Here is a 23,331-nt window from a genome sequence, read left to right as displayed (position 1 = left end):
TCTGAGTAATACTTGTCGGGGGGCTAGTTGGTGCATGTTTCCAGAAGAGGATTGTAGCGCCGAAAAACACAACACACACCCTCTTCTGGAAACATGCATATCTATATTATAAAGATACAAATACATAGACATATATACATTATGCACATATACACAGACGCAAGATCTATGTGTACGCAAGCTTATGCACATAGATCTACATACATATATATATATATATATATATATATATATACACAGATACTGCGCTAGCACGCATGCGTGACTACAATGCAAGCGAAACAAGAATCATACACAACACTAGTTGCATATATGGTATACCTCACGAAATAGCCTTGTTGTATGGTTTAAGTTACACAAAGGATCAAACTCTTCCTTTGCGAGTTTATTAAGTAGAATGGCCATAGTGTATGGTAATGATTGCTTATCGTAATTGGTTTGAGCTGTACGGACCCCATGCCATACTTATTGATGCCTAAACCAGAAGAAAGGCGGTTAACCAAGGGGCCCGATTTTTATAAGTCATATCATAAGAAGCCAACAAACACTGACACCAAGGACAACATAGGGGAAATTACTTGTGCACATTAAATGAAAACAAAAAAACAATAATTTAATGGAAATTAAAGTGGATGAAAAAACAACTTGCCGCAGGTGGGAACCGAACCCACAACCTTCGACTTTCGCGTGCGACGCTCTACCAAGTGAGCTACCGCGGCGCTGTTTCTCCATCCACTTTCTTGGGTATTTATGTATCCTAGTAGAACCCTGAGAGTGTTAGCCAGCGCCACAACTCACAGACCTTGGCGGCGGACGTGATACGTCCTTTTTGCCGTAGGCATCACGAGAACGTGATCTTTCTGGGTGAAGGCAACAGGTCAATAAACCCACATATGCTACCTGAAGGCATCAATGTAGCTGGATTCGAGACCCTCGTTGTGTAATAAACGACAAGAAAGTGGGTTAACTGAGGGGCCCGATTTTTATAAGTCATATCATAAGAAGCCAACATGGGTATTTATGTGTCCTAGTGGAACCCTGGGAGTGTTAGACAGCGCCACAACTCACAGACCTTGGCGACGCACGTGAAACGCCCTATTTGCCGCAGGCGTCACGAGAACGTTATCTTTTTGGGTGAATGCGACTCGTCAATAAACCCGCATACGCTACCTGAAGGCATCAATGTTGCCGTATTCGAGACTTTCGTTTTGTAATAAACTAGAAGAAAGGTGGTTAACCGAGGGGCCTGACTTTTATAAGTCATAGTATTACGATATCATCGAACGATGCTCAAGAGACGAGCCGCCGCGAGAAGGACGATGAAGTTGGTCGGTGCCCTTGGCGCGAGCGAGTGTCGCCTTGGCTCCCTTGCTCCAGTGTAAATAGCCTGTAAATAGCCTCTTCTGTCTGTGTCCTCCCACACGCAACATTCTGGTAGAGGTCAGCGATCCCCGTCCTCACTACGGAACTACGAAGTGGTCGGCACACCGAGATTGTCACCATGCCTCCCGGTAAAGCGCCTACCACTGCAACGGCATCGGCTTGTCCCACTGCTCCAATCGTCACGGTCGCGCCACATCGCAACCCAGGTGTGTTCTCTGGCCAGGAGGGACAGGATGTTGACGACTGGATCAAGCTCTATGAACACGCGAGTGCTAATAACAGGTGGGACCCAACGATTATGCTCGCCAATGTCATCTTTTATCTCGGCGGCACCCCACGAGTATGGCACCAAACGCATGACGACGAGATAACTAGTTGGGACAGTTTCAAAGAGAAGCTACTGGAAGTGTCCGGCGACTCCATTGGGCGCAAGGCTGCCGCGAGAAAGGCTCTTGCGTCTGGTGTTGAGTCATCTACGGAGCCGTACGTTTCCTACATCCTTGACGACTCTGCTCTATGCCGCAAAGCTTACGATGCTATGTCCGAAGCAGATAAAATGAGACGTGTTCTAAAAGGCATAGCCAACGACGCTTTCATTTTGATTGTTTTCGGCAACGTCTCGACTATCGATGCCATCATCAAAGAATGCCTTCGCCTTGAACAAGCTAAGAGCCGCCGTATCCCACACCACATCACGCGGCTACCCAACGCTGCTGCTACGTCGACATGTGAGGGTCGACCACGTCAGACCACCACCTGTGGTGACGTTACCCATATTGTTCGCCGCGACCTCGAGGCCGCCTGTTCGCCAGCTTTCTCCACGACGCCTCCCGATCCGCTAGCAACCACCATTGCGATGATTCAGGCCGTCGTTCGACAGCAATTTCAGAACATGGGGCTGAACTCCGTGTGTTCCACGTCTCAACTCAGCGTTACCCAGTTCTCTAGCGGCCCTCCTCGTCCTCAGCAGTCCTTTTCCGCCACATTTCGCCGCAACCCGTACGACTGGCGTACCCCTGATGACTGGCGCATCTGCTTCCACTGCTGTCGCATCGGCCACGTCGCTTGTCACTGCCGCAACCGATGGCCACCACCTCCTTGAACATGCGCCACAGCTTATTCGCACGCCAATTAACCTGCCATTCCCTATACCACACGCTACGAATCCACTGCCACTGATGCTCCTGCTCGGAACCTTCGCTACAGCCGCTCTGCCTCACCTCGACGCCATCAGTCTCGTTCGCCCGAACCCCGTCGCTTCTCTTCGCCGCCTATCGCCTCCAAGATCCAGCCTGAAAACTAGGTACTGCAGCTTATGGAGGTGAAGCAGCGTTGTCGACCCTACCCTAAATCCTCTGCTCACGTTACCCACGATCCGAAACCTTCTTGACGTTGACGTTGATGGCTATCCTGTCTAGGCACTCATCGATACAGGATCATATCTTTCTATTTTGAGTGCTGCCTTCTGACGACGACTGAACAAGCTCCTCACCCCAGCGTCGGCACGCGTGGTCTGCGTTGCGGATGGCTGTACTGTGCCTATCATCGGCATGTGTACGGCACGTGTCAGCATCGCCGGCCGCCACACTCCTGTCCTCTTCACCGTAATTGCTCATTGCCTCCACGACCTCATTCTCGGCCTCGATTTTTTCTCCGCACATTCTGCTTTATTGACTGCTCTTCCAGTACCCTTCGCCTTGAGTTGCCGATGCTCGCAGAACCTTCTGACGCACCCCACTGCCGCTTACGTCCCACCGGCTTTTATCGCCTGCAGCCAAAGTCAATAGCCTACATTGAACTGTTACCTTTCCCACGTTTTCCTGATGGCGAGTACCTTGTCACTGCTCTGCCCGACATTCCCATAAGGTATGACGTTACAGTGCCTCACATTATACTTAATATTACTGGGAACCGCTCTCGCATGCTGTCTGTAACTTTGCATTTGCAAAGCAAATTCTACCGCATGCTATTTGCCTTGCCACCGTTGATTGTCTCGGCGACCAATACGTGGCAGCGTTATCGACCGATGGTTCTCGTGAGCTCAGCATGCCGCTCACGCCAGCCTCGTGTGCCGATCCCAACATAAAGAAAATGGTTGCGACAGACCTGTCCTCTGCATTGGCTGAAGAGCTTTGCCAAGTATTATCGTCCTACCGAGATATTTTCGACTTCGCCGATCGCCCTTTAGGCCAGACGCTCGCGGTCAAGCATCGGATTCTTACTGGCGATGCTACGCCTATTCACCGACGACCGTATCGAGTTCCTGCGTCGGAACACCGAGTAATTCAAAACGAGGTCCACAAAATGCTAGATAAAAGCATCATTGAGCCTTCTTCAAGTCCCTGGGCGTCACCTGTGGTGTCGCTTAAGAAGCCGGACGGCACGTGGTGCTTCTGTGTACACTACCGTCATCTGAACAACATTACTAAGAAGGACGTCTACCCGCTCCCACGTATAGACGACGCCCTTGACTGCCTGCACGGTTCCAGCTATTTCTCGTCTATTGATCTTCGTTCGGGATACTGGTAGATTACTGTTGACGATATGGATAGAGAAAAAACCGCGTTCATCACACCTGATGGCCTATACCAATTTAAAGTAATGCCGTTTGGATTATGCAATGCCCCTGCCACCTTTGAGCATATGATGGACTCCCTGCTCCAAGGTTTCAAATGGTCCATATGCCTCTGCTACCTCGACGATGTCATCGTCTTCTCGTCAACGTTCGACACTCACCTTGAACGTCTCACAACTATACTTGATGTACTTCGAAGGGCGAAGCTGCAACGGAACTCGTCTAAGTGTCGTTTTGGCCACCGGTAAATTACTCTTCTGCGCCATCTCGTTGGCGCTTCCGGAGTACAGCCTGATCCCGACAAAACTCGTGCTGTCAGAGAGTTTCCGGCTCCGAAGACAGCCGCAGACGTTCGAAGTTTTGTAGGGCTATGCTCGTACTTTGGTCGTTTTGTTCCAGACGACGTTATGTCGCCGCTTGTGAACTTTGCCAACCACGCAAGAAGCCTTCCGAGCTCCCCGCTGGTTACCTGCAGCCGCTCGACATTCCTGCTGAGCCCTTTCATCGTGTCGGCTTAGACCTTCTCGGCCCATTTCCGGAATTTACATCAGGAAACAAGGGTGTTGCAGTCGCGGCGGACTACGTGACCCGCTACGCCGTAACCCGTGCTCTTCCGACCAGTTGCGCAACTGATGTTGAGGACTTTCTCCTACATGATATCATTTGGATGCATGGTGCTCCGCGTCAATTGCTAACAGACCTTGGACGTACGTTTTTGGCCAAATTCACCGACGACATCATTCGTGCCTGCTCAATACGTCATAAATTTAGCACCTCCTACCACCCCCAAACGAACGGCCTCACTGAGAGCTTGAACCGCACCCTTACAGACATACTATCCAAATACGTTTCCGACGACCACCGTGACTGGGACCTGGCTCTACCTTACATCACCATTGCCTACAACTCTTCCCATCTCGAAACTGCTGGCTTTTCCCTGTTTTACCTCTTGTATGGCCGTGAAACAACTCTACCACTAGAGACTGTGTTTTCGTCCGCCACAGCTTCAACTAGCTATTATGCCCGTGATGCAATCGTCCATGCTCATCATGCCTGGACTAGGGGAACCGACCCTGGAGAGAAGATGGAAGACTCCATCTGAAGCCGCAAAAATCACTGCAAAATAGAGCAAATAAACGTTTTTCATCATCATCATCATCGCCAAATTGCTCGCGCTCGTCTACAATTGTCTCAAGACAATCAGAAGCAGCGCTACGACCTCCATCACCGTCATTTCCATCTTGTGCCCGGCAGCATCGTGTTGCTTTGATCACCTTCGCGTAAAGTTGGCCTTTGTGAAAAACTGCTTTCTTGTTACACAGGCCTATATCGCGTGGTCCGCAAAGTGACCAATGTCACCTATGAAATCATTCTAGCCACGCCCACTACGTCCTCCGCTGTGACCAGCAGTGACATTGTCCACGTCGCCCGACTGAAGCCCTACAGCTGTCCACGCGCCTTGGATATTTAACATCACGCGGCGGTACTTTTGCCGCCGGAGGATAGCATTACGATATCATCGAGCGATGCTCAAGAGACGAGCCGCCGCCAGAACGACGATGAAGTTGGTCGGTGCGCTTGGCGCGAGCGAGTGTTGGCCTGGCTGCCTGGCTCCCGTGTAAATAGCCTGTAAATACCCTCTTCTGTCTGTGTCCTTCCACACGCAACAATATCATAAGAAGCCAACAGCCGCAGGTGGGTTCGGTTCCCACCTTCGGCAAGTTGTTTTTTCAACTTTAATTTTTATTAAATAATTGTTTCTTTATTTCATTTATTAAGCACAAGTAATTTCCCCTATGTTGTCCTTGGTGTCAGTGTTTGTTGGCTTTTTATGATATGACCTTTAAAAATTGGGCCGCTCGGTTAACCCCCTTTCTTCTCGTTTATTACGCAACGAGGGTCTCGAATCCGGCTACATTGATGCCTTCAGGTAGCATATGTGGGTTTATTGACCAGTTGCTTTCACCCCAAAAAAGATGACGTTCTCGTGACGCCTGCGGCAAAAAGGACGTTTCACGTTGCCGCCAAGGTCTGTGAGGTGTGGCGCTGGCTAACACTCCCAGGGTGCTACTAGGACACATAAATACCCATGTTGGCTTCTTATGATATGACTTATAAAAATCGGGCCCCTCAGTTAACCCAGTGTCTTGTCGTCTATTGCACAACGAGGGTCTCGAATCCGGCTACATTGATGCCTTCAGGTAGCATATGTGGGTTTATTGACCTGTTGCCTTCACCCACAAAGATCACGTTCTCGTGACGCCTACGGCAAAAAGGACGTATCACGTCCGCCGCCAAGGTCTGTGAGTTGTGGCGCTGGCTAACACTCTCAGGGTTCTACTAGGATACATAAATACCCAAGAAAGTGGATAGGAAATTAGCTCCGCGGTATCCCAATTGGTAGAGCGTCGCCCGCGAAATGCGAAGGATGTGGTTTCGGTTCCCACCTGCGGCAAGTTGTTTTTTCATCCACTTTAATTTCTATTAACTTATTGTTTCTTTATTTTCATGTATTAAGCGCAATTATATTCTCCTATGTTGTCCTTGGTGTCAGTGTTTGTTAGCTTGTTATGGTATGACTTATTTATGCCTAGTATCACGGATGCTATGGTTTACGTAGAGATCTGCTACAGGAAACACTATAGATTCATTAGACCCCAAATGAGTCTTGTAGCTCAAAATTAAACGATAGTCGTACTGAATGAACACAGGTAAAATGTCCAACTTTACCAACAAATTTTTTGCGGAAAATGAGCAAGGAACAATTGCAATGCATCGCACTGCTTTTTTCTGAAGCAAATGCAATTTCGTGAGGTATGAGTGCTAGTGGTGCCCCAAACGAGGTTGAAGTATTGTAAAACTACGAACACTACACCATTGTAAAGTAGTATCTTAATTTTAATGGGCAGGAAACATTTCAAACGTGATATTGTTCCCACAGCAGACGACACCTTTTTTCTGTCTTGTTCCACATAATTGTTCCAGCTTAGATCTTTAGAGAATGTTACACTTAATGTGAAAGACCGTGTTAACAATGCCTAATTTATTTGTACCTATTTTAATTTTTATTCGACTTCCTAAGTTTTTGCCTGTTTGCATGTACCCAACTTTTGTCTTTCTCGTATCTATATGTAATCAGCTTGCATCAGTCTCTTTAAAATCTCTTAGCGCTTTGTTCCCTTGAAGCTTTAGTTCAGCCTCCGATGTAGCAGTAATAAAGATTACTGTGTCATCTGCATAAAAAATAAATTTGGCCTCTTCTGAGCTTTTTGACATATCGCTTACATCGATTATGAACACGAGTGGCCCAAGGATGCTCCTTTGCGGCACTCCTACACTTATACACTGAAGAATGGACTTTTCCATTTCTATCTCTACATATTGTGCTCGATACGATAAGTAGCATTTAAAGAAGTCTAAGGCTGTGCCACGGATACCAAAAGTCAGGAGCTTAACGACTAAAATTTTATAATTAACAAGATCAAATGCTTTGGATAAATCTGCAAATGTTCCAATAATTAATTTTTTTTATTGTTGAACGCTTGCAAAATAGTTTCTTTTTGAGTTAAAGGAGCTGTCTCTGTGGAAACATCCTTCCTGAAACCATGTTGCTAATTGCCTAGGAAATTATTTTTGTCAAGATATGATATTACTTTATATTGAACTGTATTCTTGAATGTCTTTTGAGAACACAGGTAAGATCGAAATTGGATGATAATTGCATAGTAAATTTTTGTCACCCTTTTAGAGACACCCGCTGTGCTCGAGCTATTTGTATGTCTTTCGGAAATCGGCCAGACGACAGAATCACGTTATGCATGTGAGTAGTAACAGGACAAATGATGTCAAGGACATGCTTTACAGACCTTATTTAAACGCTATCTGTGTCCTGCGGTTTACTATGCTTGACTGAGTTTATAGAAGAAGAAACTTCAGTACAGTAAGTGGGAGTGAGAATGAATGACTTCGCGCTAATGTTTCCAATAAATGAAGCACTGTACGACTTACTGCAACCATTAACTTGCTCAACGAAGAAATCGTTAAAAGCATTAGCTAGTGTTGCGCCAGATAGTTGTTTACCTTGACAAAGAAAGCAACCAGGAAGAATCGAAGATTTAACTGTACATAGCCGGGGAGTTTAAATTTCTCCATGTCACATCTGATCGCGGAGTCGCAGGTTCTGAAAACAAGTTTTGAAGATATAAGTATTTAGCTGCTCTCAGTGTACTTGGAAGTTGATTTCGGTATGACCTACATTGGTGGTGGTGGTGGTGGTGGTGGTGAATTGTAGCAACAGGCGTGTTTAGCCTGGCGAACAAGGCCGGCAATTGCTCCGCCCGAGCGTCTCGCACAATACCGCTGAAGGGTGTCACCATAGGTCTATCAAGCCAGTCTCTCTTAAGAATTCGATGAGTAGACGTGAAGTTTCTTTGCGGGCCAGAACTGATCCCTCTGGAAATATAAGGTGTTGCAGGCACGCATGCGGAAGGTCCTTGTTTTGCGGATTCTTCAGGAGAGTGTCTCTTTCATTTTGGAATTGCTGGCAGGACCACAAAAAGTGCTCAATGTCTCCTGTCTCATTGCATGCCGCACAGTTCGGAGAATTGATTCGGCCCGTTTTAAATAACCAGGCCGGTGTATTAGCAGATCCTGTCCTTATTGGATATAGAAGTGTCGCTTCCTCTCGGTGCAATCGCTTGGTTACGCAGGGCATATGCGGTGGAACCCAAAGCGACGCAAAGTGATTTCGAATGTCAGATTTTTGCACTTGATCACTCTTCGGGGCCTTGATTTTGGGAGGATGATAGAGCCCTGCGTAAGCAAGCGCATCAGCTTTTCCGTTTCCTGAGATACCAATGTGGGAGGGAAGCCACTGAAACTTTACTGTGAAGCCTTTGTTGTTCAGTTCTTTCACGATGGCTAGCGATTTGCGTGGGAACTTGAGGGATGGCAAACCACGGTATACTTGTTGTAATGCAGCCTTTGAGTCCGTAAGGACAACAACATTCTGCGGAGGCAAAGTCTTTAATTTGCGCAGAGCAGAAGCTATTGCTACGCCTTCAACAACTGTCGACGAGGCTATACAGTCCAGACGGCCAGGCCACGTATAGCTTAGAGAGGGAATACAGAATGCAGCTGCGCAGCGGTCTTCGTGGCTTTATGTGTACAATATGGGCGTACAGGGCATTTTTATGCTTAAACATATTTAATAATTCATAAATAACCCAAGATTATCGAGCTTTCGAAGGTTTCTTAAACCTTTTGAATAGAAAATGTTCGTGGTATATCTTTTAAGAAGTAGTGATGAAAGCAGTGTACGCAATTTGACTGTTTGAATTGAGAACGCTGTTCCATTGATGCAGACTAATGGAGCTGCGAAAAATTTCTAGAGAACGTGTTGTTATATCTTGAATATAATGAATTGGTGTGCTCTTTTTTATTAACTGGCAGGTACTGCTGATTAACATAAAGATACCTAAATGGTCGCCGATATCCGTATAAGTAACATCCCCTTTTACGTCATCAAAATAAGCGTTTGTAATACAAAGGTCAGACAGAGTGGCAGTTTAGTGAGTAACTCATGTTAGCACTGTAACTACATTGCTCAACCTCTTTACAAGTATGAGGTACTTAAGTTCTTTCCTGTAGTGCGTGTGTCTAAGCATGCCCACGTTTCGCCTCCCAGGAAAAGAATAAAATTTCCTTCTACTACATGATTGAAAAGTTTGCCAGTGAAACACTGAAACCGATTAAAATCAACGGAGTGTGGGCGGTAGATGACGCCAGACAAATTGTCGCTGCTGCGCAGTGTAAGTACTTCGACATCTGGGTTGATAACACAGAAGTCGCCCACAGTTTCATATATGATGCCTTCCATTACAACAATAGCCGCACCGCCTGCACATTTATTCTCACAGTTTCGATAAAGGCACTGAAAGGCGGGTGGGCAAAACACCTGTGATACTACTGTACCATGTTTCTCTTGGCATTATTGCCGGGAAAGGAGCATTTATGCTTTCCAGGAGCACTTCCATTTCATCTTTTTCTTTCCCAAGGAAGGAACGTTTTGGTGAAAAAATGACAACCATTATCTCTGTGCTTTCACCAAGACAATGACACCGCTTAATAACAAACCCACAACTGTAACGTAAAACACAAGTAAAATGAAAAAAGACGAAGAGAAGTTTCCGTACTTGATGTTAGATGAGTCATCCAGGCCATTTATCACAACAACAGCCGTCCCATCTGATTTGCGAACAAATATCTTGACGTTTCTTGTCAACGCATACTACCATTGGCAATCTTTCCTTTTCCCATTCGCGGCACCGAATAGTCGCTCCATGGCAGGGCACAAATACTCGCTTACAAAAACAGACATGTTTGATGGAAAGATTAAGTCATCAGTAGACAAGAAAGCAAACACTATCCTCTTTGCTTTCTTGCGTTCTCTAAAAACGTGCCTCGTGGTAATCTTCGTGAAAAGTGAATGACAATGTCTGGGGCAGTAGTATTGCCTGATGTTTTAGTGCGATGACAGATTTCAATGTCAGAGTCATCAAAGTGCATGTCTAAGCTTGTCGTAATTTTTCGGCGGTTTCTCTGACATTTTCGTGAGGAGCATGGGACACGCCGCTAACTTTCCACAATATTGCATCTTGAGTGCTGTTCACTTTGTAAAAGGCTAGTCTCATTTTGTTTCAGCTACGCACGCAGAGCATCACACTCATCCTTCAATTCCTTGACATTTTCTTTCAAGGTGTGATGTTGCGTCTCAGTTCGACTTACGAACACCTTCATTGGCTCGTAGCAATCTGTCATGAAGTTCAGGGTGGTCTTTATTTCACGGATATCGTTTCTTAGATCTCCCTCAAGGCTTTCTTGAAAATCACGAAATTCCTGCATTATTGTTCGTTTGAAATCCTCAAACAATTTATTTATTTATTTTGCCATGCTATGCAGGCAGTACGTGGTTTAAACCAGCAATATTACGCACGACGCAAGAAAAAGAGACACTGGGGCAGTAATGTACAATTTAAGAAAGGTAAGCACCAAGAATAGCAGCAGGATCTACGGCAGGAAAAAGGTGCGAAATATACAACAAACTCGGTAGAGGCATACTGACCTGTACAGCAACAGTGCAAATGTCAAATAGGTATTCACGCCGCCGCAAGGTGCAGCTGCCAAACGGGATGATCCTGGGTCTTCGACGAGCTTATAAAGGGCACGCTGGAAACCACGCAGGAGCAGTATGATGCAGTCGGTGTACGTGCTCCCACGAAGGAAGCAGCAAGACGGCATGGTGACCCCGCAGTGGTCTTCCATCAGGCTTGGTTATCCGCAATCCTCTACAACAACATTCCAAGTGTCAAATAGGTATACACGCCACCGCAAGCTGCTCCAGCCAAATGGGGATCATCCTGGGTCTTCGATGAGCTTATAAAGGGCACGCTGGAAACCACGCAGGAGCAGTATGATGCAGTCGGTGTACGTGCTCCCACGAAGGAAGCAGCAAGACGGCATGGTGACCCCGCAGTGGTCTTCCATCAGGCTTGGTTATCCGCAATCCTCTACAACAACATTCCAAGTGTCAAATAGGTATACACGCCACCGCAAGCTGCTCCTGCCAAATGGGGATCATCCTGGGTCTTCGATGAGCTTATAAAGGGCACGCTGGAAACCACGCAGGAGCAGTATGATGCAGTCGGTGTACGTGCTCCCACGAAGGAAGCAGCAAGACGGCATGGTGACCCCGCAGTGGTCTTCCATCAGGCTTGGTTATCCGCAATCCTCTACAACAACATTCCAAGTGTCAAATAGGTATACACGCCACCGCAAGCTGCTCCTGCCAAATGGGGATCATCCTGGGTCTTCGATGAGCTTATAAAGGGCACGCTGGAAACCACGCAGGAGCAGTACGATGCAGTCGGTGTACGTGCTCCCACGAAGGAAGCAGCAAGACGGCATGGTGACCCCGCAGTGGTCTTCCATCAGGCTTGGTTATCCGCAATCCTCTACAACAACATTCCAAGTGTCAAATAGGTATACACGCCACCGCAAGCTGCTCCTGCCAAATGGGGATCATCCTGGGTCTTCGATGAGCTTATAAAGGGCACGCTGGAAACCACGCAGGAGCAGTACGATGCAGTCGGTGTACGTGCTCCCACGAAGGAAGCAGCAAGACGGCATGGTGACCCCGCAGTGGTCTTCCATCAGGCTTGGTTATCCGCAATCCTCTACAACAACATTCGAAGTGTCAAATAGGTATACACGCCACCGCAAGCTGCTCCTGCCAAATGGGGATCATCCTGGGTCTTCGATGAGCTTATAAAGGGCACGCTGGAAACCACGCAGGAGCAGTACGATGCAGTCGGTGTACGTGCTCCCACGAAGGAAGCAGCAAGACGGCATGGTGACCCCGCAGTGGTCTTCCAGCAGGCTTGGTTATCCGCAATCCTCTACAACAACATTCCAAGTGTCAAATAGGTATACACGCCACCGCAAGCTGCTCCTGCCAAATGGGGATGATCCTGGGTCTTCGACGAGCTTATAAAGGGCACGCTGGAAACCACGCAGGAGCAGTATGATGCAGTCGGTGTACGTGCTCCCACGAAGGAAGCAGCAAGACGGCATGGTGACCCCGCAGTGGTCTTCCATCAGGCTTGGTTATCCGCAATCCTCTACAACAACATTCCAAGTGTCAAATAGGTATACACGCCACCGCAAGCTGCTCCTGCCAAATGGGGATCATCCTGGGTCTTCGATGAGCTTATAAAGGGCACGCTGGAAACCACGCAGGAGCAGTACGATGCAGTCGGTGTACGTGCTCCCACGAAGGAAGCAGCAAGACGGCATGGTGACCCCGCAGTGGTCTTCCATCAGGCTTGGTTATCCGCAATCCTCTACAACAGCATTCCAAGTGTCAAATAGGTATACACGCCACCGCAAGCTGCCCCTGCCAAATGGGGATCATCCTGGGTCTTCGATGAGCTTATAAAGGGCACGCTGGAAACCACGCAGGAGCAGTACGATGCAGTCGGTGTACGTGCTCCCACGAAGGAAGCAGCAAGACGGCATGGTGACCCCGCAGTGGTCTTCCATCAGGCTTGGTTATCCGCAATCCTCTACAACAACATTCCAAGTGTCAAATAGGTATACACGCCACCGCAAGCTGCTCCTGCCAAATGGGGATCATCCTGGGTCTTCGATGAGCTTATAAAGGGCACGCTGGAAACCACGCAGGAGCAGTATGATGCAGTCGGTGTACGTGCTCCCACGAAGGAAGCAGCAAGACGGCATGGTGACCCCGCAGTGGTCTTCCATCAGGCTTGGTTATCCGCAATCCTCTACAACAACATTCCAAGTGTCAAATAGGTATACACGCCACCGCAAGCTGCTCCTGCCAAATGGGGATCATCCTGGGTCTTCGATGAGCTTATAAAGGGCACGCTGGAAACCACGCAGGAGCAGTACGATGCAGTCGGTGTACGTGCTCCCACGAAGGAAGCAGCAAGACGGCATGGTGACCCCGCAGTGGTCTTCCATCAGGCTTGGTTATCCGCAATCCTCTACAACAACATTCCAAGTGTCAAATAGGTATACACGCCACCGCAAGCTGCTCCTGCCAAATGGGGATCATCCTGGGTCTTCGATGAGCTTATAAAGGGCACGCTGGAAACCACGCAGGAGCAGTACGATGCAGTCGGTGTACGTGCTCCCACGAAGGAAGCAGCAAGACGGCATGGTGACCCCGCAGTGGTCTTCCATCAGGCTTGGTTATCCGCAATCCTCTACAACAACATTCGAAGTGTCAAATAGGTATACACGCCACCGCAAGCTGCTCCTGCCAAATGGGGATCATCCTGGGTCTTCGATGAGCTTATAAAGGGCACGCTGGAAACCACGCAGGAGCAGTACGATGCAGTCGGTGTACGTGCTCCCACGAAGGAAGCAGCAAGACGGCATGGTGACCCCGCAGTGGTCTTCCAGCAGGCTTGGTTATCCGCAATCCTCTACAACAACATTCCAAGTGTCAAATAGGTATACACGCCACCGCAAGCTGCTCCTGCCAAATGGGGATGATCCTGGGTCTTCGACGAGCTTATAAAGGGCACGCTGGAAACCACGCAGGAGCAGTATGATGCAGTCGGTGTACGTGCTCCCACGAAGGAAGCAGCAAGACGGCATGGTGACCCCGCAGTGGTCTTCCATCAGGCTTGGTTATCCGCAATCCTCTACAACAACATTCCAAGTGTCAAATAGGTATACACGCCACCGCAAGCTGCTCCTGCCAAATGGGGATCATCCTGGGTCTTCGATGAGCTTATAAAGGGCACGCTGGAAACCACGCAGGAGCAGTACGATGCAGTCGGTGTACGTGCTCCCACGAAGGAAGCAGCAAGACGGCATGGTGACCCCGCAGTGGTCTTCCATCAGGCTTGGTTATCCGCAATCCTCTACAACAGCATTCCAAGTGTCAAATAGGTATACACGCCACCGCAAGCTGCCCCTGCCAAATGGGGATCATCCTGGGTCTTCGATGAGCTTATAAAGGGCACGCTGGAAACCACGCAGGAGCAGTACGATGCAGTCGGTGTACGTGCTCCCACGAAGGAAGCAGCAAGACGGCATGGTGACCCCGCAGTGGTCTTCCATCAGGCTTGGTTATCCGCAATCCTCTACAACAACATTCCAAGTGTCAAATAGGTATACACGCCACCGCAAGCTGCTCCTGCCAAATGGGGATCATCCTGGGTCTTCGATGAGCTTATAAAGGGCACGCTGGAAACCACGCAGGAGCAGTACGATGCAGTCGGTGTACGTGCTCCCACGAAGGAAGCAGCAAGACGGCATGGTGACCCCGCAGTGGTCTTCCATCAGGCTTGGTTATCCGCAATCCTCTACAACAACATTCGAAGTGTCAAATAGGTATACACGCCACCGCAAGCTGCTCCTGCCAAATGGGGATCATCCTGGGTCTTCGATGAGCTTATAAAGGGCACGCTGGAAACCACGCAGGAGCAGTACGATGCAGTCGGTGTACGTGCTCCCACGAAGGAAGCAGCAAGACGGCATGGTGACCCCGCAGTGGTCTTCCATCAGGCTTGGTTATCCGCAATCCTCTACAACAACATTCCAAGTGTCAAATAGGTATACACGCCACCGCAAGCTGCTCCTGCCAAATGGGGATCATCCTGGGTCTTCGATGAGCTTATAAAGGGCACGCTGGAAACCACGCAGGAGCAGTATGATGCAGTCGGTGTACGTGCTCCCACGAAGGAAGCAGCAAGACGGCATGGTGACCCCGCAGTGGTCTTCCATCAGGCTTGGTTATCCGCAATCCTCTACAACAACATTCCAAGTGTCAAATAGGTATACACGCCACCGCAAGCTGCTCCTGCCAAATGGGGATCATCCTGGGTCTTCGATGAGCTTATAAAGGGCACGCTGGAAACCACGCAGGAGCAGTACGATGCAGTCGGTGTACGTGCTCCCACGAAGGAAGCAGCAAGACGGCATGGTGACCCCGCAGTGGTCTTCCATCAGGCTTGGTTATCCGCAATCCTCTACAACAACATTCCAAGTGTCAAATAGGTATACACGCCACCGCAAGCTGCTCCTGCCAAATGGGGATCATCCTGGGTCTTCGATGAGCTTATAAAGGGCACGCTGGAAACCACGCAGGAGCAGTACGATGCAGTCGGTGTACGTGCTCCCACGAAGGAAGCAGCAAGACGGCATGGTGACCCCGCAGTGGTCTTCCATCAGGCTTGGTTATCCGCAATCCTCTACAACAACATTCGAAGTGTCAAATAGGTATACACGCCACCGCAAGCTGCTCCTGCCAAATGGGGATCATCCTCGGTCTTCGATGAGCTTATAAAGGGCACGCTGGAAACCACGCAGGAGCAGTACGATGCAGTCGGTGTACGTGCTCCCACGAAGGAAGCAGCAAGACGGCAGGGTGACCCCGCAGTGGTCTTCCATCAGGCTTGGTTATCCGCAATCCTCTACAACAACATTCCAAGTGTCAAATAGGTATACACGCCACCGCAAGCTGCTCCTGCCAAATGGGGATCATCCTGGGTCTTCGATGAGCTTATAAAGGGCACGCTGGAAACCACGCAGGAGCAGTACGATGCAGTCGGTGTACGTGCTCCCACGAAGGAAGCAGCAAGACGGCATGGTGACCCCGCAGTGGTCTTCCATCAGGCTTGGTTATCCGCAATCCTCTACAACAACATTCCAAGTGTCAAATAGGTATACACGCCACCGCAAGCTGCTCCTGCCAAATGGGGATCATCCTGGGTCTTCGATGAGCTTATAAAGGGCACGCTGGAAACCACGCAGGAGCAGTACGATGCAGTCGGTGTACGTGCTCCCACGAAGGAAGCAGCAAGACGGCATGGTGACCCCGCAGTGGTCTTCCATCAGGATTGGTTATCCGCAATCCTGCACAACAACATTCCAAGTGTCAAATAGGTATACACGCCGCCGCAAGCTGCTGCTGCCAAATAGGGATGATCCTGGGTCTTGGATGAGCTTATAAAGGGTTTGAGTACGGGCTAGGTAGTATTCCATGGCATCAATCGTCACTTATAGCACATACATAGACGTGGGGCAAAAAGGACGACGAAGACAAGCGCTGACTTTCAACTGATTTTTGTTTAGAGAAACAAACGTTTATATACTGAGGCACTAAGACAAAAGCACCACCTACAAAGCATCAACCCGACATGAGTATGCATTCAGAATCCATGACCTAAGATGAACGAGAGCGCATGTGGGACCTCAGAAAAAACAGTTTTTTGTCTGTTAATGCAATTGATGGCTTACTAACTGAGTTACCATCGGCAATCGCTGCTGCTTTAATGATAAGTCTGGTACACTCATTAGAATGCCTAGCTAAGATAGTGGTTTCTTCAAAAATCGGGACACAACCGCATTGTGCGCAATGAACACCTAGAAACCCTTCCCGCCCTTTGCGCACTTTGCTTTTGTCTTGGTGTCTCAGTATATATACGTTTGTTTCTCAAAATAAAAATAAGTTGGAAGTCAGCGCTTGTCTTGGTCGTCCTTTTTGTATCTCGTCTGTGTATGCTCTGTAAGTGACCATTGATCCCTTAGAAAGGGCACGCTGGACACCGCGCAGGCGCAGTACGATGCAGTCGGTGTACATGCTCCCACGAAGGAAGCAGCAAGACGGTATGGTAGCCCCGCAGTGGTCTTCCAATAGGCTTGGCTATCCGCAACCCTGTACAGCAAAATTGCAAGTGTCAAATAGGTATACACGTCGTTGCAAGCTACTGCTGCCAAATGAGTATGATCCTCGGTCTTCTATGAGGTTATAAAGGACACGCTGGAAACCACGCAGGCGCAGTACGATGTAGTCGGTGTACGTGCTCCCACGAAGGAAGCAGCAAGACGGCATGGTGTTCCCGCAATGGCCTTCCAGCAGGCTTAGTTATCGGCAATCCTGTACACTCACATTGCAAGTCTTCAAATAGGCATTCATGCCACCGCAAGCTGCTGCTGCCAAAAGGCAGCAGATCAAGTGGGTGGCCCTACACTCCACGGAAGGACTGTCACTGTCTGCATATATGCATTATAAATTTGCACTGTGTTACCTAACAGTGTCGCAGTATATCCGTTGTCGGACGTCGTTTCCCCAAACATATTTTCAAACCACTCATACCCAGGCCTTCCATGTGGTGCAAGGGACACACTGAATTGTATTTATCAAGCTAAAATGCGTAGAAAAATCGGAAAATGCGACTTGAACGTAACCTGCAGATGTGATAGCTCTTGGATTGTAACTTGAATATACCAGAAAACATAACTCGGTTACGAAAAAACTCAAACAAACCTCTTTTTCAGCGTCTCTACAATTGAGAGACCGCCGACTGCATCTGCCATTTGCGCGCGCCGGCGCGTGAATATCTCAGACTTCACATAGCCGCGCACCCACTTCCTGTATATACTTCCAGATGGCGCTCGCCTCCGCCGCATCGCGGCCCACGCAAAAGGCCGCGTTTCTGCCAGAAAGCCCGCCTTTGTGCATAGCGTTCGCCGCGAGTGTTTATCGGTAAACATTACGGTTACATACGCTGCAGTTGCCGGGAAGCGTGAGGAGCAATCAGGGATCTTTCAACGCTATCGCGTTGCACTCTTAAAGGCAAAGCTTAAGCCTCCTCAAAATGTTTAAAACGCTGTTTCCAAGGCCTGCATTCATAAAGACAAAATTTATTGATAATGATGGAGAGATGTCAGCTTGAGGTGTGCTGAACTCGCCAGTTACTGTGGGAGGAATAAGGGCTGGAAAAAAAGGAAACGATGGGAATGACAGATACTGAGAAGCAAAGTACATAACAAGCAGGCCTCTGCGTTGCGTCGAGTCGCAAAGTTCGCAGTTTCGAGAATTCAGTGAGAGCTGCTGGCTTGAAGAGTTGTTGACCATCCCCGCCATAAGCAAGAGGGCGTTCCCTGAACTACCGTTTCATATGTAGACGGACGCTTTCGGCATAGCCTCGTGGTGAGGGTGTTCTTCATCTGAGCAGGAGGCTGCGGTTGCTACTAGCGGCGAGGAGTTGGAGTGGCAGCCTCTCGCGAATGACGTCACGGCCAGGACGCCGCTTGTACCTGCTCGCTCGGCTGCCGCGCACGCTCGTTCCATTAGAGCATGTTTGGGGTATCAGCGGCTGGAGCCGTACTTATTGAAAAATATTTCAGATTATTTCTGCTACCATGCAGAATCCAACTTCCTTCTTTGAGACTACCTGAGTGGTAAAAAATTGCGACTTGGATGCCGCAAGTGATTTAACGTTGAAGGTGTCTACTGGTTTTGCAATGCATATGCAGTGGCGTAGCCAGAAAGTTCGTTCGGGGCAGGGGGGGGAGAGGGGCAGGTTGCAGCTCGGCCTCCTCGTTATACAATTGTCGAGGGATCAAGTACATGAATAATAACTGCATTGCCTTTTGCCAAAGCTGCTGCAAACGCATTCTTGAACGCCACGCACTGTGAAGACAACAAAAATATGTATTTTTTCATAAAATAATGTACCCGTATGTCCCAAAAATTGCGCCAGAAATAACTGATATTGATACTTCCGTTATTTTTTATCTATATCTAAAGAAAGTATCACACGAACTTTAGAACTATATCAGTTCGAAGCCAGCAAAGTAGTGTATGCCTGATATGAAAACGTAAAGGCCAAGAAATGAAAAAGTTCAGGACAAATATTTTAATGAAAATTTGTCATTCAAGAACATTGTTTATATTTTATACTTTTGCAACGGTCAGGGAAAATTTCAATGATGCTGTCCTTTCTCACAATGTATTGCGCAGGAGCAGCTCTCACCGGTCGTGTATTGTGAGTAATTGCAACGAAATTATAGGCGCAATAGAGATCACATCTAAAAAGCAGAAGTTCTGCAATATATACGAGGGTGAGTCAAATGAAAGTGATCTAATGCGAATATTTGACGAACGGGGTACTTTGTTCAAAAGTAGCCTCCATAACCATTTACACATTTGTCCCACTGACTAACAAGTCGCGTCATTCCCGTCTCCTAAAACCCCTTGGGTTGCTGCTTCAAAAAGTCTCTAACCGACTTTTTCACGTCATCATACTACAGGAACCTGGTTCCCATGAGCAGTTTTTTCAAATGCCGCAAAATGTGGAAGTCCGAAGGCGACAGGTCTGGACTGTATGGTGGATGTTGCAGCATTTCCCACTTGACCTTTGCCAGTTGTGTATTAACCATATCAAAGACGTGGAAACGGGCATTGTCGTTAAGCAATATGACCCAACTCGTCAATTTTCCACGTCGTTCGTTCTTGATTGCAACAAGCAGTCGATGCGGCGTTTCAGAATATCGGGAGCAATTGACAGTCTCTCAACGTTTAGCAAATTTGATAAGTCATGGCCCCTGATCCAAAAAAAAGTCGAAACCTTTCTGGCATGGAGGTGGTAAATTCGAATGTTACCATTGTAAGCTTTGCCGTCGTGTTTAAGCTCGAAGTAGTATGGCACCATGATTTGTCCCCAGTCATAATTGCAGAAAAGAAGATGTCATTGTGATACCGGATCAGATGAGTCAATGAAGTGCCGAACCTCTCCGCATTCTGGCGGTGCTTCAAATTCTTGGGCATTCGTTGCGCACACAAGACGCGATAACCAAGGTGTTCATGAATTATGGTGTGAACCGAATCGTGACTGATGTCCACACGCTTTGCCAGTTCATGGATGCTTATGCTCCATTCTTGTCTCATCAACTCATCAACCTTTGCAATTATGTTGGGTGGTGACTACACGGTGGCTTTGGCCCCATCAAGGATTGTCTGTGCAACTTTCACGTCCTTCTTTGAACCGTTTTTTTGCTCCAGTGCTTCACAGTGGCCAATGAAATGAAATGTTCACCTTAAATGAAGGGTGCCTGCCTGCTACGCGCATGCCTCGCAGATAATGAACCGAACCGTTGTTGCATGGGATGGGTTGACTCAATTTCATTTGACCCGCCCTCCTACATTAGAAATGCGAAGATATAATATAATATACAAATGCGAAGATACAGCCTGATAAAGGGCAAAAAAAATCTCACCTGAAACAAATTTTACAACACGCACACACAAGACCTCGCAACAAGATATTCAAATATATGTATGAGTCTCCAATTGATCTACGCATCTAAGCTATTGGCAACTATAGCGTCGATCCAAGGAAGACCAGAGGAGAGAGCTCCGCAGAATTCACGCAAAGGAATAAGCGGCGAATAATGAACACCTTCTTCAGGAAGCGTAGCAACAGAAAGTTTACCTACAAGAGCAGTAATGGTGAAAGAAGAAATGAAATTGGTTTTATATTTTCTGCCGTTCCAAGAATATTGAAGGTTGTTGAAGTATTAGGTCAAGTGCAGTGATCAAGAGATTCGTGAGGTCTAGGATTCACCTCAGTTTGAAGAAATAAGAATACAATTGGTCAGGAAAAAACAGACCAACCTAGACGCTGTAAAGGTAAACGGAGACCAGTTTAGGCTGCTACTTGCAAACAAATATACAGCCTTAGAACACAGAGACGAAGACGACATGGAAGTAATGAATCAAAGTGTAACTAGGCTGGCTTCGAAGGCAACCGGTAGGCAAGCTCTCCCACGTAACAAAGGACCTAATAAAGAAATGACAAAGAATGAAAGTGTCCAACTCAAGAGATAAACTAGATTTCGCGGAACCATCAAAACCGATCGAGGAGGAAACACGGGATCCCTATTGCAAAACACAGTACCCGGTGTTCAGTGCCATGCCGGATTATGGGCCCAGTGTCGCGCGCTGGATGCTGGGACACTTGGCAGGCGCAGCGTACTGGGAGGCGCTGGCTACTGGTGCGAAAAGCAGCTCTAGCGCGTTAAATACGCGTTGCCTGGGAACTGTATAAATAATTTTTAAGCAACATAGGGCGTTTTGGTGCAATCAAAAAATAATAAAAGAAGTTAAATAAAAATGGTTAGACCATTATTCCACCCTCTGAAATACAGATCCCAAGCCCGGTACTATACCACTATGCCACGCCAGCTTTTCGTTTTATTTGTTTTAGCTTGCCTACAAGCCTCAAAAAGTGTGTGATCATAGATGACACTCGTCTTATATGTGTTAAAGTATCAAGCCTTGACACCACACCTTCATCACAGCCGTTATTCTTGTACACGCCACGTACATTCACAACCATTTACACAAAATATTCGTACACAGATCGGCCTTTAACATCACAATGTCTATGTACCAACAGACTACGCTAGACTACGTGCAGGCCAAGTAAAATGATAACATCCATTTTTTCGAAATCGCGTTCAGGTGGTAAGAAACGAATGCCATGTGAATTGAGGGGCAGGTCTACCTTTAAAGTTCTCTGTAATATATACCAAAAGAATATGGCACTATTACAATCAATCAAAACATGTTCGATCGTTTCCGCTTTGTTGCACAGAAAGCATCGGCTTCACCATGGCACATAAATCCCCCTTTTCCCTAATCATATTTTAACAGACAAGGTACCCGTGGCAAGCTTGAAGAAAAATGTTTTAACGTTTGCTCGTATTCACATATTTTTAACCCTTCTAAGCACCTCTTGCCCAGGCCCTTCTTGAAACAATAACCGTTACAATGGAACAGGGAACATCTCAATAAGATCCTTCATAAGACGCTTTCTTCGTACATTGGAAACGTACTCAAGGGAAAATCTTGTCCTAAGGAAACGGTGCGACGTTACAGCTACACGCAAGGACCTGGAAATTGTGTAATGAGGGCCAATGGCTGAACAAACAACAAAATCAGGCATAGAAACTGTTAACATGGCTTGAAAAAAACAACAGCACAGAAACGGGTCTCTTTCGTCCCATATCAATATGAAGGGTGATACAATTTGCTGAAGAAACAAGTGACACACCGACAGACCACCTTTCTTTACTCGACGAAACAAATTTATCCTTGATGTTCGCTCCCATGTAGAAGACCAGATAAACGTGGCAAAAATTCGGTGAAATTTTCGGATGTGCTTACGACTACAATACAGTGCCTGCAGAATATACAGAATTTTCGCAGCGAGGAAAACGTTACAAATAGTATGGTATGGTATGAAGAACTTTATTGAGGTCCTGAGGGATCAGTCTGGGACTGATGCGGGCCGCTCCCACGTCGGTACAGAGAGGCCGAGCCCCTCTGCCATCACACGGGCCCTCTGGACAGCCCTGAGTTGGTCCGCTAGCACTTCACTGTGCAGCATTCGCTGCCACCACTGTTCACCTCGAGAACCATCACCGGCCAACGCCAAGCAGCGCCACAGCATGTGTTGTAAATCGAGCAAACCCCCACACTTACTACAATAGACTGAAACCCCGCAGTCCGGATTAATTTTATTCATGATGACCGGGTTAGGGTACGTCCGTGTCTGCAGAAGCCTTAATGTAACCGCCTGCGGCCTACTTAATTTAGGATGTGGCAACGGGAATGCCCTGCGCCCTAAGTAATAGTGCTTGGTGATTTCGTTGTAGGTTAACAGTTGGTCCCTGTACTCAGGAGCGGGAGATCCAGCCCCTTCAGGGAGTACACGGCACACTAATCCTCGTGCCTCCCTGTGCGCCACCTCGTTGAGGTTACGCGGGGCTCCCTCCACTGTCCCCATGTGCGCCGGGAACCAAGTAACGGTATGCGAAGTGATATCCCTACCCTGCAGCAGTCTGTTAGCCGGTTCCGCAACAAGTCCTCTCGAGAAGGCTGTAATCGCAGATCGCGAGTCGCTAAACACCAAAACTCTTCTAGAATCAAGTAGTGCTAGAGCAATAGCCACCTGTTCAGCAACCCCCGGGTCTTTGGTATAAATGGA

The 23,331-nt window shown here is 47.8% G+C and overlaps 1 protein-coding gene across 1 annotated transcript in view; it reads right to left on the bottom strand.

The window, feature by feature from the left end:
* Positions 1-23,331, bottom strand: part of LOC142574778 (uncharacterized) — a 70,099-nt gene that overhangs the window by 1,015 nt on the left and 45,753 nt on the right. The window lies entirely within an intron of this gene.

Source organism: Dermacentor variabilis, chromosome 3, assembly GCF_050947875.1.
Source record: "Dermacentor variabilis isolate Ectoservices chromosome 3, ASM5094787v1, whole genome shotgun sequence".
Classification (NCBI taxonomy): domain Eukaryota; kingdom Metazoa; phylum Arthropoda; class Arachnida; order Ixodida; family Ixodidae; genus Dermacentor; species Dermacentor variabilis.
Note: the sequence above shows the minus strand (reverse complement) of the source record. Positions and strands in the feature narration are given on the sequence as shown.